At 44.6% G+C, this 14,481-nt stretch overlaps 1 protein-coding gene and 1 non-coding gene across 2 annotated transcripts in view; both read right to left on the bottom strand.

Annotated features, from left to right (window-relative positions):
- RESF1 (retroelement silencing factor 1) overlaps nucleotides 1-14,481 on the bottom strand; it is a 180,052-nt gene that overhangs the window by 138,787 nt on the left and 26,784 nt on the right. The gene's annotated exons all lie outside the window — the stretch shown is intronic.
- Nucleotides 10,581-10,739, bottom strand: LOC120933906. Its single transcript, XR_005748159.1, has one exon. It is a non-coding gene; the product is annotated as a U1 spliceosomal RNA (small nuclear RNA).

Genomic DNA, 14,481 nt, shown 5'->3' with positions numbered 1-14,481 from the left:
GAAGACCCCTTTAACAAAGGGGACCCCCATATCCTGGCCCCCCCTATGTGAATTGGTAATGGGGTACACTGTACCTCTACCATTTCACAAAGGAAGTGTAAATAGTTAAAAAAAAACACACAGACACGTAGAAAAAAATCCTTTATTAATAATAAAAAAAAAAAATCCAGCGATGTGAATCCACTCTCGGCCCGGCCCCCCGCTCCAACATTGTCTTCTATCCAGCGATGGATGATCTCTCCAGCGACGGATGATCAGCGGTCCAGTCCAGCGATGAGAAGATCCATCCGTCCAGAGCGCAGCAGGGGAGCTCCTCTTTCCGCTGGACACAGCCCAGAGGAATGACGCGCTGGAGCTGTGACATTTCTTATATAGGGGAAGTGGCCACCCGTCACGTCACTGGGAAAGCCTGGTCACTGGGAAAGCCCCCCGCCCGCAGACCCCCACAACCCTTGCCCGGTGGTTGTGGGGGTCCCCTTTGTTAAAGGGGTCTTCCAGATTCTGATAAGCCCCCCACCCGCAGACCCCCACAACCAACGGGCAAGGGTTGTGGGGATGAGGCCCTTGTCCCCATCAACATGGGGACATCCTTCCCATGTTGAGGGCATGTGGCCTGGTGCGGTTCAGGAGAGGGGAGGGCCGCACTCTGTCCCCCCTCTTTTCTGCGGCCGGCCAGGTTAACGTGCTCGGATAAGGGTCTGGTGTGGATTTTTGGGGGAACTCCACTCCATTTTTTTAAAAAAATTGGGGTGGAGTTCCCCTTAAAATCCACACCAGACCTGAAGGGTCTGGTATGGTTATTGGGGGGAACCCCACGTCATTTTTTTTTAATTGACGGCGGGGTTCCCCTTAATATCCATATCAGACCTGAAGGGCCTGTTAATGGAATTTGGGGGGACCCCTAGCTTTTTTATTTTTTATGAATGAATCATCTCTAATTGCCAGAGCCGACAATTCATTAGAGCCGCAAAGCCGGTTTTAAATGCCTTTTTTTCTTTCAGAAATGACACTTTGTGCAGGGACAGTTCTATGTACGGGAAACATGCGCTTTTTCACATGCTGACTTTACACCCCCCCTAGGTACGAAATTTAAAGTAATATTACACTTTTATTGTTTCACTTTTAGCATTATTAAATTCACTGCTCCTGAAAAAACGGCCGTTTTTAAAACTTTTTTTTGCATTGATACATGTTTCCTGGGACAGGACCCAGGTCCCCAAACACTTTTTAGGACAACAACTTGCATATTAGCCTTTAAAATTAACACTTTAGATTTCAAATGTTCGAGTCCCATAGACTTTAACGGGGTTCTAAAGTTCACACGAACATTTCGTGTGTTCGCAAGTTCTGATGCGAACCGAACAGGGGGGTGTTCGGCTCATCCTTAGTCTGTAGTGACTTTAGTATAAAAGTGACAGCAGCAGCAAAACCATATGATATATCCACAGTTCAAACTTCATTATGTCCAAAAAAGCAGCGCTAGTTGGAAATGTGATATAAACAATTCAATAACTATAAATCCAACAGTGAAGTAACTATTGAGTTAAAAATATTAGTATAGAAAGTCCACATGAAGAAAAATTGTGAAAAAAATCCTCATGAGCAAAAATGATCTTTAAATTTCCGACACCAACATAAATGGGAGCTCCTTACGTGACACCCACCATCTCAGTTAATAGGGAATCTCAACGGATCATATGGACCTTCTATTGCTAAAAAGGTCAACAAAGCTTTGGTAATATCTCTTGATGGGAAGCTGTAAACAGATATGCTCTCCTGTGGTCTCAGACACCTGTGACCAGGGCCGGTGCAAGGATTTTTGCCAACTAAGGTGCATTTTGCCGCCCCCCCCCCCCCCCGGCGCGCGCACGCACACACCCCATACATTATATATGTGCTCCATTAAACTTTAATGGTTATGATGCTTAAAGTGATCGTTTAACTTATTTATCTTTTACAGAGAAAGATAGCATGGATGGCGTTATTCTGCATTGCGTTGTATATAATGTACTATTGCTGGTATTTGTAGTCCTCTATAGCTGGATTCGTCCTTCAGATGCCGACCGCAGCGGCAGCCCACACACACTGGTGCCCCCAGGACAAACCACCCCCCCTCCATTAGTACAGACCCCCCCATAAACCACCCTCCACCCCCCTCCATTAGTACAGACCCCCATAAGTACAGACCCCCCCACATGACAAACTACCCCCCCTCCATTAGTAGAGACCCCCCTTTCAAGTCATTCTTTAAGATGCACTACCTTAGTGGAACAGGAGAAGGAGGAGGCGGCTGTGGTACCCACATCAGGTTACATTTACCATACCTTGATTGTCTTAAGCACTTAAATTCCCCATACCAGGTGATAAACTCTAGACAGCCGTGTGACGTCAATTATTGTAACAACCTGGCTGCCATGGAGACAGCGGAGTCCACAGTAACCGGACCGCCGGTACTATAAAAGAATGCAGAGCTGTGCCACCAGGGTGGAGAAGATGAGGACAGCACAAATGACGTGGGGGACGGGTGCCTCGCCACGGACACAGACAAATAGAGGAGGAGAGCGAGGAGCACTCCGGCGCTTGAGCGCCTCCACCCCTGTGGTGCCTGGGTGAACTGCACCCTGCGCACTCTTCTGCTGAAGTGCTGATTTTCTGCCCTGTTCCCTGGCTGACGCTGGCGCCGTAAGGCAAGTGCCCGACTTGCCTTGCGCTAGCACCGGCCCTGCCTGTGACTTATCTCCCGGCCAGCCGAATCATGTGCCACGGATCAGGGTAAATAAGGGGAGATGTGGTAAATAAAACTTTGCTTTGCTTAAACAAAGGGGTGAGTCTGTCCGGGACACGAGCCAGATCGTCTCAAAAGAGGGCTTATGGCTTGAGAACATGAATAGTCAATGCCCTAAATGATTTTCGTGAAGATACAAAGGGAATTAAAAATGCCATACCCAAAGATAGTGGAATAGTTGTTGTGTAACATTCATTCATTCGCCTTATCTATTGAAGCATGATCAACTATGAGAATACAGACAATAGATTCAGAAGAGTCAGATTAAAGGAAACCAATCAAAGAACAGTTCTGTTTGATAGCACAGAGATTTACTTATGTGTTCCCAAAAGACATAGCTGAAAAAACTGCATTCACAGCTAGTATACAAACTGACAGATCGGTCCCAGTTGATGTAATTATCGATTATAAATAAAGCAAAGCACACTTAAGCTGGCCATGGAGAATCGAATCTCAGCCAGTACAGAAGGGACCGGACAAGATTCGATCCATCTATGGGCAGGCTGGTTGTACTGAAGTTGATCCATTGACCGCTGTTATATTTTTAATATCTACATTTTAATTTGGTCTTAAGTACTTATAAAATAGCCAAGGCTAAAAACATGCCTCTAATTTGATGCGTGTGTGAAGGGTTTTGAGAGAAGAAATAACAGATATGGATTGTTATTGTAATTGAGTCTCAATTCTAGAAAGCTGTCAAGGTATAATGGTTTTAAGTTTATATTTTCTTTAAAGTATGCATTTGTAACGTATAGCTTGTGATAAATAATGTGAAGTATTGAGTGTCTGTGTGTGTTTCTATAACTCACTCAGACAATTTGGCCCCTCACCCAATTTTCTTCTTGTCTGTTGTTAATTAAGATAGTCAGAGAAGTAACCTCATCTCAAGTTACAGCTCAAACCCCCACCTTTGCTGGAAGGTCATATGGGAGTGGAATTTGGAAACAAAAGAGATGGCTTGCTTAAGATAAAAGACATGTGGCCAGGGTTTTTACAGACACACACTTATACAGCAACACACAAGCACACACTAAGGACAGGAGCCATATTGAATAAAGAGCAAAGCACATGCTCTTAATAATTACATTCTAAGAAGCAAACATTTCTCATTTTATCTCTTTTTATTTTATTGTACGCTACATTTATTTTTGTATTTGAACCTGCAACTTTTTTACTTCTTTTTGTAACCTTTTGTGTGCTAAATAAAATCACACTTATTTTATCTTAGCTGTTTAAAAGTAAAGGATTTATTCTCACGATCACCCAAAAGACACAAGAGGAAATAATTAGTGTCTTTTCACATTTATCAAGACTCGGGGCCGATCCTGGGTGGGTGCACCACGCCCAGGCATCACAAGCTAAGGCAGAGGGGGGCGCCAAAGCTCAGGTGCCGTGGATCCCCCTCCTGCCTGCGCTCCCCGCTGGCAAATGATAGCAGCAGCGAGTGGGTCAGAGGAAGAGAAAATGTGCTGTCCCCCTGCTCGAGCCACTGCTGTAAGAAGAGGGCTCTCCGTTTTCTACCCATTCTCCCTCCTTCCTTTGGTCAATGGCTCCGTCTGTGTGGAGAGAGCAGCTGTGGGCTCTCCCTCTTTTCCTCATCCTGCTATACTCTGGAGTGGGGAGCAGCACCCTCTTCTTCCTACTGAGCATAAAGAAAAAAAAGGAGCACAAAATAGGATCATGGGACATGTAGTCCCGAGGACTGGCAAGCCACAGCAATCCTAAGAGGGGAAACTGCAGCCCCCGGCATGCCCAGCTGAAGGGGAGGGAGAGAGAGCCAGAATATAGGTGGCAAGTAACACTCAGCATCTGGTAGCAGGTGACGGTTGCAAATGACATGCTGCATCTGGTGGCAGGCGACTGTGGCAAGTGACACGCTGCATCTGGCAGCAGGCGACTGTGGCAAGTGACACGCTGCATCTGGTAGCAGGCGATGATGACAAGTGGTAAAACAGAAAAGAAGAGAAAATACCGCGCTCCCTGATGGTGACTAAACACAATACAAATGAAACACTGAAAATGCATCTAACCTAGCAGTAAATGCAATATTATGAATATAAAGCAGCAGTAACAAAAATTGTGCGACAACACAAATGATAAAGCAAAAGAAAAAACGGAAACTGCGCTGTAAACCAACATGAAAATAAAAACTGTGGAAATTATCTTAAATATAAACAATATAAATACCACACTAAGTGCATAAGTGTAAATGTACCCATATGATTTTATATTAGATAGTATAAAAGTCCAATTGCCAACAACTAAATGGCAGCAAAAAGGAAAAAGAAAGTCCTGATATGCTTCAAACAAAAGTGATTCCACAATGACAAAAATGTGAAGAAAAGCCTATGATGGCACCAATATCACACGTGTCCCTTCACCAGAAGTACAAGCCTGCTTACCAGAACCCAGGCTAAATAAGCCTGAAAGTCAAACACACTCTGGACTGGAATAGGTCGTTAGGAAGATTGATGTGGGAAATCCGAACGGATCCAAAATCGATCTCCTCAATTTAGACAGCTGGAGGGTGGATGTAAGTAATACGACAGAGTGGAAACGATCACCTCACTCACAGCAGATATCTCGTACAGTACAGAGGGAAGAAATACTCGCATAGCATAATATTGTATGCACAAAGTTTAATGTAAAAAGAATCAGATATACTTACAAAAGCATCTGAATAAAATCACGTCTAAAAACAAACAGCCGGCCGACAAGCAGACACCTGTCCTATTGGCGAAGACGTCAGCGCGTCAACTTCCTGATGATCATTTCGTCTCACAAAGACGTCGTCACAGGGGATCAGGTGACGCACTGACGCATCGCATATAAAGGAAACGACGGGAACCACGCCTCGATGTGACTTTGAGATGATGGAACCACGACAATACGATCAAACAGAATCTCCGAATGTAAATAAACATAATGGAGAGCTGTGAGATATAAAACAAACAAAAATAAATGAAGACCAGAGAATATGAAATTAATAACTAAAATATGATTACACAGGCTGGAACAAACCAGCATATGATACTCAGAGGAAAAAAATTGCACCTCCACTGGTTAAATAGGAGAATGCAATTAGATGTTAATACAAGATCTTATAAAAAATAATGTATATACACCTAAAAAAATTTACTAAACTAATATAGTAATCCATAAGGTGTTATAATTAAAAAAAAAGATGAAAAGTGGAAAACTTTAATAAAAATTTTATATTAAAAATGTATAGAATCTAGGTTCCTGAATAATATATATATATATAAGACAAAAAATATAGCAGAGTCTCAAAGTCACACCATCATCAATAAGAACAAAAATATAATAATTATGACATTAACAATAAAAAAAGAGCAATCACGAGTTATCAATAAATGCGTTAAGGTCAACCTCAACATTTAAGCCAAATGGAGTAAAACACTTAATTTTGTGGATCCAGGCCATTTCTAGCCTGGATATACTACGCACCATTGAATCGCCTCTCCATTGTGGAGCATATTTATCTATCCCTAGAAAAAAATGTATCTGGGTTTTTGTCATGGACCTCCAAATAGTGCCGAGAGACTGGGTGTTTTGGAAAACCTGTGAGGATATTAGTTATGTGCTTGTTTAGTCGCACACGTAAGGGTCGTTTAGTTCTGCCCACATATTAAAGCCCACACGGGCATTGGAGCAGATAGATGACTCTTTCAGTCGAGCATGTTATGAAAGATTTAATTTCAAACTCGAGTCCGGTGCTGGAGGAGATGAATTTATGAGTACGTCTATGGTTGCATCCACTTAATGTGCATACTCTACATTTTCTACACTGGTAAAACCCAGTGATATACTAAAAAAACGCTCTTGATGGGGGGATCCAAGATGTTTGGTGCCACTCTATTTCTAAGAGATGGAGCTCCCTTGAAAATGACCTGTGGTCTGTCTGGAAGTGAGGGTTTAAGTACTGGGTCATTAGTAAGAATGTGCCAATGTTTCCCCAAGAGTTTGACACTGAAGTGTTGCACCGAATTGATAGTTGTAAAAAGGGACAATAGGTGCCCTATTGGTTCTTGGTGGCCTCTCTGTGAGTAAGTCCCTCCTATTGAGTAGAATAACTTCATCCAAAGTGTGTCTAAGGAAGTCCTTTGAGTACCCCTTATCTAAAAAACGCTTGAATAATACATTGGCCTGATCTCGGAATTCTAAATCATTAGAACAGTTCCTTTTTAGCCTAATAAACTGGCTATTGGGTACAGACCTCAGCCAAGATGTATGGTGGCAACTTCCAATAGTAATAAAGGAATTCCTATCGGTACTTTTGAAGAAAGTAGACGTGGTGAAGGTATTATTATTGATCTTAATTTTTAAATCCAAGAAATTGATCTCAGTTTGACTGGCCTCAAAATTCAAAATGATACCTCTGTTGTTAATGTTTAGATCTGAAATGAAAAGATCTAATGCATCACGGTCGCCATACCATACTAGGAGGATGTCGTCGATATATCTGCCCCACAACACCACCTCTGGTCGTCGCTGGGCATAGACGACATCCTCCTCCCATAGGGCCATAAAAAGGTTTGCCAGGCTGGGGGCATATTTAGCCCCCATGGCGACTCCCCTCGACTGTCTATAAAACTGGTTATTGAACCAAAAATAGCTCTGTGAGGGTGCAAAATAAAGCAGTTCCATAATAAACATAATTTGCTCATCATAGAGAACTGAATCTCGCCTTAGAAAGTATTCCACCGCAAACAGACCTAAGGTATGCGGGATCACCGTGTATAAAGATGTGACATCCGCTGTCACTAGCCACATCCCCGCTGTAGGGGTGAGGCCTGCCAATATGTTGATAACATGGCGGGAATCTTTTATATATGATGGCATCTTATTGATTAATGGTTGCAAATAGAAATCAATATATTTACCCGCGCGGGACGTGATGGAATCTATACCACTAATAATAGGGCGTCCCGGGGGGCAAGTAGGATGTTTATGTATTTTTGTCAGGTAATAAATTACCGGAGTGCGTGGTACTATAGGTACCAAAAAATCTTTTTCTTTTCTATTGAGAAGATAAGTGACATGCTGAATCTGGCAGCAGGTGAAGGTGGCAAGTGGCATACTGCATCTAGCGGCAGGCGACGGTGGCAAGTGACACGCTGCATCTAGAGGCAGGTGACGGTGGAAAGTGACACGCTGCATCTATCGGCAGGCGACGGTGGCAAGTGACACGCTGCATCTAGCGGCAGGCGATGTTTGCAAGTGACATGCTGCATCTAGCGGCAGGCGGCGGTGGCAAAGTGACATGCTGCATCTAGTGTCAGGCTATAGTGGCAAATGACATGCTGCATCTGGTGGCAGGCGACAGTGGAAAGTGCCACGCTGCATCCGATGGCAGGTGATGGTGGCAATTGACAACACCAGCCATTCGCCGGACAAGTCAACTCCGCCTCTGATCAACCGTTAGACTACATCCCCCCACTGTCCTTAGCAAAATTGCCCCTGAATGGCAGTTTGGAAATGTGGTCACCTCAGGGGGGCAGGGTGCCAATTTCCCCCCGGCCGCTCTGATGTCCTGTACAAAGGCCACACCACTTCCCTCTGTGCACGCCCTCCATCCCCTCCCCGGCATAGTCAATGGCAGGCGGGCGTCAGTAGCAGAGTGTGCTCCTCAGGTTGCTCTGTAAAGATAATATAAGATAAGATAAGCTCTGAAAAGATAATTTTGGGGTGCAAAGATTGTAGGCTGTCAAACAGCCGCTGATGGTGATGGAGGTTGGGGCCGGGGGGTTGCTTGTCATCCTCACAGACTGTGTATGTTCCAGGGCCATACTTGGGCACTCACATGAAGGAGGAGGACACGGGCTTGCACATAAGTGTAGAAGACCCAAAGCCGTGGGAGAACTCCTAATGTGAAAGAGAGACTTCTGATGTAAAGAGGGATTCTGGCATAAAGGGAGACACCTGATGTTCATTAGTTGGCTATTGATGTAAAAAGAGGGACTCTGGTGTTAAAGGGGGACTTCTGATGTAAATAGGGACTACTGACGTAAAGGGGGACTCCTAATGTAAAGGGGGGCTTCTGATTTAAAGGGAGATGTGAAAGGGGGCTCCTGATGCTAAGGGGGGACTCCTGATGTGAAGTGGGGGTGCCGTTGCATGTAAATCTGACTTCCTGATAAATAAAATTTTAGTTTTAATTACGATATAAAAAAAATGGATGTGGGGGTCTTTTGGTGGGCGTGATTATTTTCTCTTTTGTACATACCGCCCACTGTCATACCCTCCAAACTCCTCTTCTATACATACTGTCATACCCTCCAAACTTCTCTCCTGTACATACCGCCCACTGTAATACCCTCCACACTCCTTTCCTGTATATTCTGTCCACTGTCATACACTGTATACACCGCTCCTACAGCACTGCAAAGATGCGGCTAGCAGGACTTTTTTTACCACCCTGACAGCGCACGGCTCCAGTGAAAGCCCTCGGGATCCGCTCCAATGTGAAATCCCTGTGACCCTAGGATCGGCCCTCTCAAGACTTTCTTACAACTGCCTTTAGTACAACCTGTCTAAGATTACACTACTCCCATCCTCAGTTTTTCTATTGCCTGTCAGATTTTTTGCATGCGATTATTACTGGCGGCTATAGTCACTAGCAGTAACGCAGTAATCCTTGTGTTCTGTCGGCAGGGAAGGCTTCCCACTGGCAGAACAGAACACTGCTTTTTTTTTTTTTTGAAAAGCCTATGGCGTGTGAACACACCCAAAAAACTCCACCCGGTGCAGAAAAAATGTGCACACACATAAAGAGTGTTCACAAAAACGTGCAGACGGGTGCAACGTCAAGTGGTCCTCCTCTGAAGAGGGACCCAAACCCTGATCCCCCGGGGCGTTAGGCTCCAGACGGGGACTGAGGTACTGTGGTCCGAGCAACCGAAGCCGACACGGACCCAACTTCCTCGGAGGGACTGCCGAAACAGAACCCTCCCAGTACTAGGTGGGGCTCCCCCGAAGGGAGACCCCATGAGAGCAGGCGAACTAAGCCAGAAGGCCATGTCCACCCACTCCCAAGACGTTCAGGGCTGACCCGAGGACCCGCACCCTACTAATCACACAGTGACAAAACGTGCACAACAAAAAAAGACAAAAAAGTGACAAACACAGGCTTAAATAAAATAAAGTGGGGGAAGGGATAGTGGAGAGGAGAGTGAAAGAAGTGGCCATTGTGGTGAAACAATGACCAGGCCCTCCGGCCAGGAATAAAAAATTCCTCCGGTCCTAGCCAAAAGGCCCGGCCCAGGAGGCAGGTGCTAAAAAAAGCGTGTATCTGGTGCAGTGACCGTGGTATCTTAAATCAATGTGTCCCTCACACACAGTGATCTTCAGATACCCCTGGACTGCCACTCCAGGGGCACATGCACCATAGGCTTTTTGTTCCATATCCGACCCCCCGACCGGCCAGTGCAGCCCTCCACCCCTGCCAGCCAACCCGGCGGATTTGCATGGTCCTACCCCGTCCTACCACAGGGCATTACCAGCTCCTCCAACCGGATCGCTGACAGAGATAGCACTTACACCAGCCAGCCAGAAGGCCAGACTAGAACTCGGCAAAAAGACTAAGACCAAGCGCAGCACCCATCCTCACCAGGAGCACCCTTCCAGATGGCTCAGACTCAACCATGGGCCGGCCCCCAGTATTCTGTCGAGCAGCACAGCGTAGTCCCTGCTGAAACCATCCTTCCAGGTGCAATGACGTCATTGGATTGCATCCACCCTCCCCATGTAGGAGGTGCTTCAGCGCTCCGCTGACAACTGATAAGGACAGATACCACACCCAGTCCCAGCCAAAAGGCCGAGAAGCGGCAGGGAAGACAACCACGATCAGCACGGCCTAGAGTGTGCAATAGCCGAGCCTCGCCCTGGGAGAACCACCTTCATGATCATGGTGTCTCCCCTGGCAGGTAAGAACAGAACACTGCTGTGGGAGCCATTGCCCCATCAACACTGACTGTATCGATGGGGGAATTGATTGATTTTACGGCAACCTCCATTTTCCAGCAACTCATGCAACCCCACTCATCCATTTTTTATTTTGAGAAATTGCTTCAAAAATCACCTCATAGCATTTCTTGCCGTGGCCATCTTGAGAAAGAATAGATTATTTATGTAGCATGTTCTCCCCTCCTTCCAGATGAAAGAAACAAAATGCTCATGAGGATTTCTAGGATATAAAACGTAATTGTAGCTTAGGCCAAAAAACAGGGAGCAACTGAATACATGTAAAAAATGTTAAAACAAGTAAATATAATTTAAATTCCTGTTTATTGACTAGAGCAGCATAAGGATTAAAAATAGTTAACGTTAAGTGATAAAGTTTAATTCCTCTTTAAGAATGACAGGAAACTTCAATTTGTGGTTAAGCTCAGCTGCAAATTATATGTGAATTCTGCAGAGAATTCTTTGATCTAATGCTTTAAAACTGTTTTAACTTTTTGCAGATCTTCAAATGTATTGATATGTCACAGACTAAGAGCAGAATAGCCTAACTAGTATCCATAAAATAGTTGGACAAAAATGTTAAGCACTAGCCATTAAGAAAAAGTAGGTGCATATGCAGGATAGGTAACAAATATGTTAAGGGCAGCAGATCCACTTCAAATAATTGTACAATCCTGGGTGAATTTATGGAGAAAACGGATTAGAGAAAGGATTTGAGAAGGGTTGCACGCAGTCAGTATAGCAAGGTAAAACATTAGAAGACCATGTAGCAAGGAACATATTAAGTGGTTAAGAAAAAAAAAATATATAGAAGACAAGAGTAAGCCACAGAGAGTAAAAGGGAAACCAGGAAAGGGGTAACAGATAGTTATCTGTTCTGCATTTGGGGCCTCTCAGGATCGAACCTAGAAATGCTCTTTAAAACAGTTCAGCTCCAAATATAATTCATAATTCCTGAAGTGATAAAACTAAATTCATAACCTGAATCTATCGAGATGTGGAAGAAAATACTGAACAATTCAAGATCAAACATGATTAAGTTATCATGTACACTACAGGAAGCAAAGTAGACGAATTCCATCTCCAGTGTGATCAATACTGTGTGTCCTAGACTAATGGACTGTATATAAAACTTATTTGCTATAGAATTTAATGTTGCATAATATTATATGGGTTCTCAGACTGTTGCTGTTCAGTCGTGTCTGACTGTTCGTGACCTCATGGACCATAGCGTGCCAGGCTTTTCTGTCCTCCACTGCCTCCCGGAGCTGAAGAAGCCCGCTAGTGGACGTAATGTGTATGGATGGAAGGAGCCGTTTTCCGTAATGTTACTACATACGATTGGCTTCTGCGTGGTGATCTGACTGTTTTGTCTGTTTTTCAATCACTTTTGTGATTTTGTTTTTCAATCCTACGATACAATTTTAATAATCTATTTGAAGCAGAAAGCACTATGATTTCTCCTTTTCTATTTCATTATATGATATATGGTTGAGTGAGAACCAAGAAGTGGAGTAATGTGATTCAGGGACACCATTTGGGGAAGTCTTCCAAGTTTTACACCATCTAAAGTAGAGGCCATTTAGGTCATGTTGACTCTGTAGTGGGGTCAAAGACTGGAGGTGAGCAGGAACTTTATCCAAAAGGTGGTAGGCACTGAACACATTGAAGTTATACATTAACCATCACTTTGAGCTTACACAAGAGTTGGGTTTTCTTCTGGAATTTGGACACTATCTAATGGGCTGTGTTTTAGTTTTCATTGTTTACACAGTTCATACATTTTATATATGATTGCGCTGCACTTATACTTGCACTTTATGTCTAAAGTCAAAAACATTGTTTCATCCTTATTTACATTTTTTTGTTGTTAATTATTGTCATTTCTGTAATATTTTTTTCTGTTAATATTTTTTGCACCCTTGTCTTTTGTTTTCATTAAATATCTAAAAATCATTAAAGTAATATTAAATGCTTCCTTTTTTTTTTAATGCATTAATTAATAAATGCATTATGTGTGTATGAACATTTAGGACTCATTCAGACATGCATATTTACATGTAGCACTACCCCTGAAGGAGCTGCTGGTTTTTTTTGGGTAGCATGTTACCTCTGTATCTCCACCGTCTAGGGTACTTGATGAAAGTTGTAGTAAAGGGAATGTCTTTTCTGTGCTTTTATTACCCAGCCGGGTAAAAACGATTAAACAGTAGAAAGGTGAAGAGATAGCAAATAGGAGACAGCAGATTCAGGTGTAACTGCAAACGGGGAAACAGTCCTGCTTCCAACAATACTTTACTTCGCCACTCCAGCCGGAGTGGGTGTAGCGCACCTGGACAGGCCTCTCTCACAAGCCTGGCAGCGAGAATGTCATTTGAACTTAGGATCAAGTCTCTGCCACAGACCCTCCCAAAAAAATGGAGACAATTGTGGTCCAGAATCCTCTTTCAGTAGATTCAGCACCCAGATTTCCTTCAGGTAGTTTTTGCAAGTTAGCGACTGACAGGCGACCAACATCCAGTCAGATCCCAGGTAGTCCCCCGATGAATGGACAGGCCCCTTCTGGAACACCAGCCTTGTGCTTGGTATCCTTCGGATAGACTCATCGGTCAGCTTCCCCCAATTGGATGGACAGCTCGGGACCCCCTCCAAATTGGGGACCCAGTCAAACACTGGGCCCGCTTAGCAGATCAATTGCTCCGGGCTAACGTGGTCCCGGAACCAGGAACACTGCTACCCACACACACCCCGGCCAGGAGGGCCATATGCAGGGATGTCGTGAAATGGCTACCCCAATGGTGGGCGCCACACGATTAAGGACCTTGAGGCAATGGCGTCTGCCCCCTTTATACCCCTTCCCAGCATGTACAGCGAGGTGGCTCACCCCTGACTGGCCGCCAAGGAGAGACACTCAGTCTCACTTGACCCCACTGCTGCCACCTGCCGTCCGGGGGGTGATGGGAGTCCCAGAACGAAAGGCTACCCCACAGTACAGCTAAGCTAGAGCAGAGATCCAAATTTAAACAATCAAACTAATTCAGAGATAACCATTTCTCAGAATTCTCCCCCTAAATGTAACATTGCACCGGCTCTGAAAGTAGCTAGGCGCTACACACACATATACCTGTGTGAGGGCTGTGTTTGCCAGCACAGAATGTAAACATGTTCCTGTGCACCTGCATACAGGCAGTCCCTCACACTGTCTGCATTGAGAAACATGCACCCGCACCCACATGGATGTCAAATTTGGAGATGTGGCTGTGTCCGGACAGCTGCAGCATCCAAAAAGACAGCAATTAAATGATTGCACACACGTGGATGCACAGGAACATCTGTGTATCTCCTGCGGGCAAACATGGCCATCACTAGTGTATGCTTAAAGCGGGGGTTCACCCTATAAAAAAAAAAAAAAAAAAAAAATATTCCTCTAGCATAAAATTAGGCATAGTAGCGCGAGCTACAGTATGCCTGTATTTATTTATTTTCCCCTGTACTCACTGTGCAATCGTATATTGAAGATTCCGACTCCCCGCGGGGAATGGGCGTTCCTATCCAGAGGGAAGGTGATTGACGGCCGGCTCTGGCACGTCACGCTTCTCCAGAAATAGCTGAAATAGGACTTGGCTCTTCACGGCGCCTGCGCATAGTCTGTGCGCAGGCGCCGTATAGCGCCGTGAAGAGCCGAGACCTACTCCGGCTGTCTTCGGGGAGCG

This window comes from Rana temporaria, chromosome 3 (assembly GCF_905171775.1).
Source record: "Rana temporaria chromosome 3, aRanTem1.1, whole genome shotgun sequence".
Taxonomy (NCBI): domain Eukaryota; kingdom Metazoa; phylum Chordata; class Amphibia; order Anura; family Ranidae; genus Rana; species Rana temporaria.
This window is presented reverse-complemented; position numbering and strand designations above follow the sequence as displayed.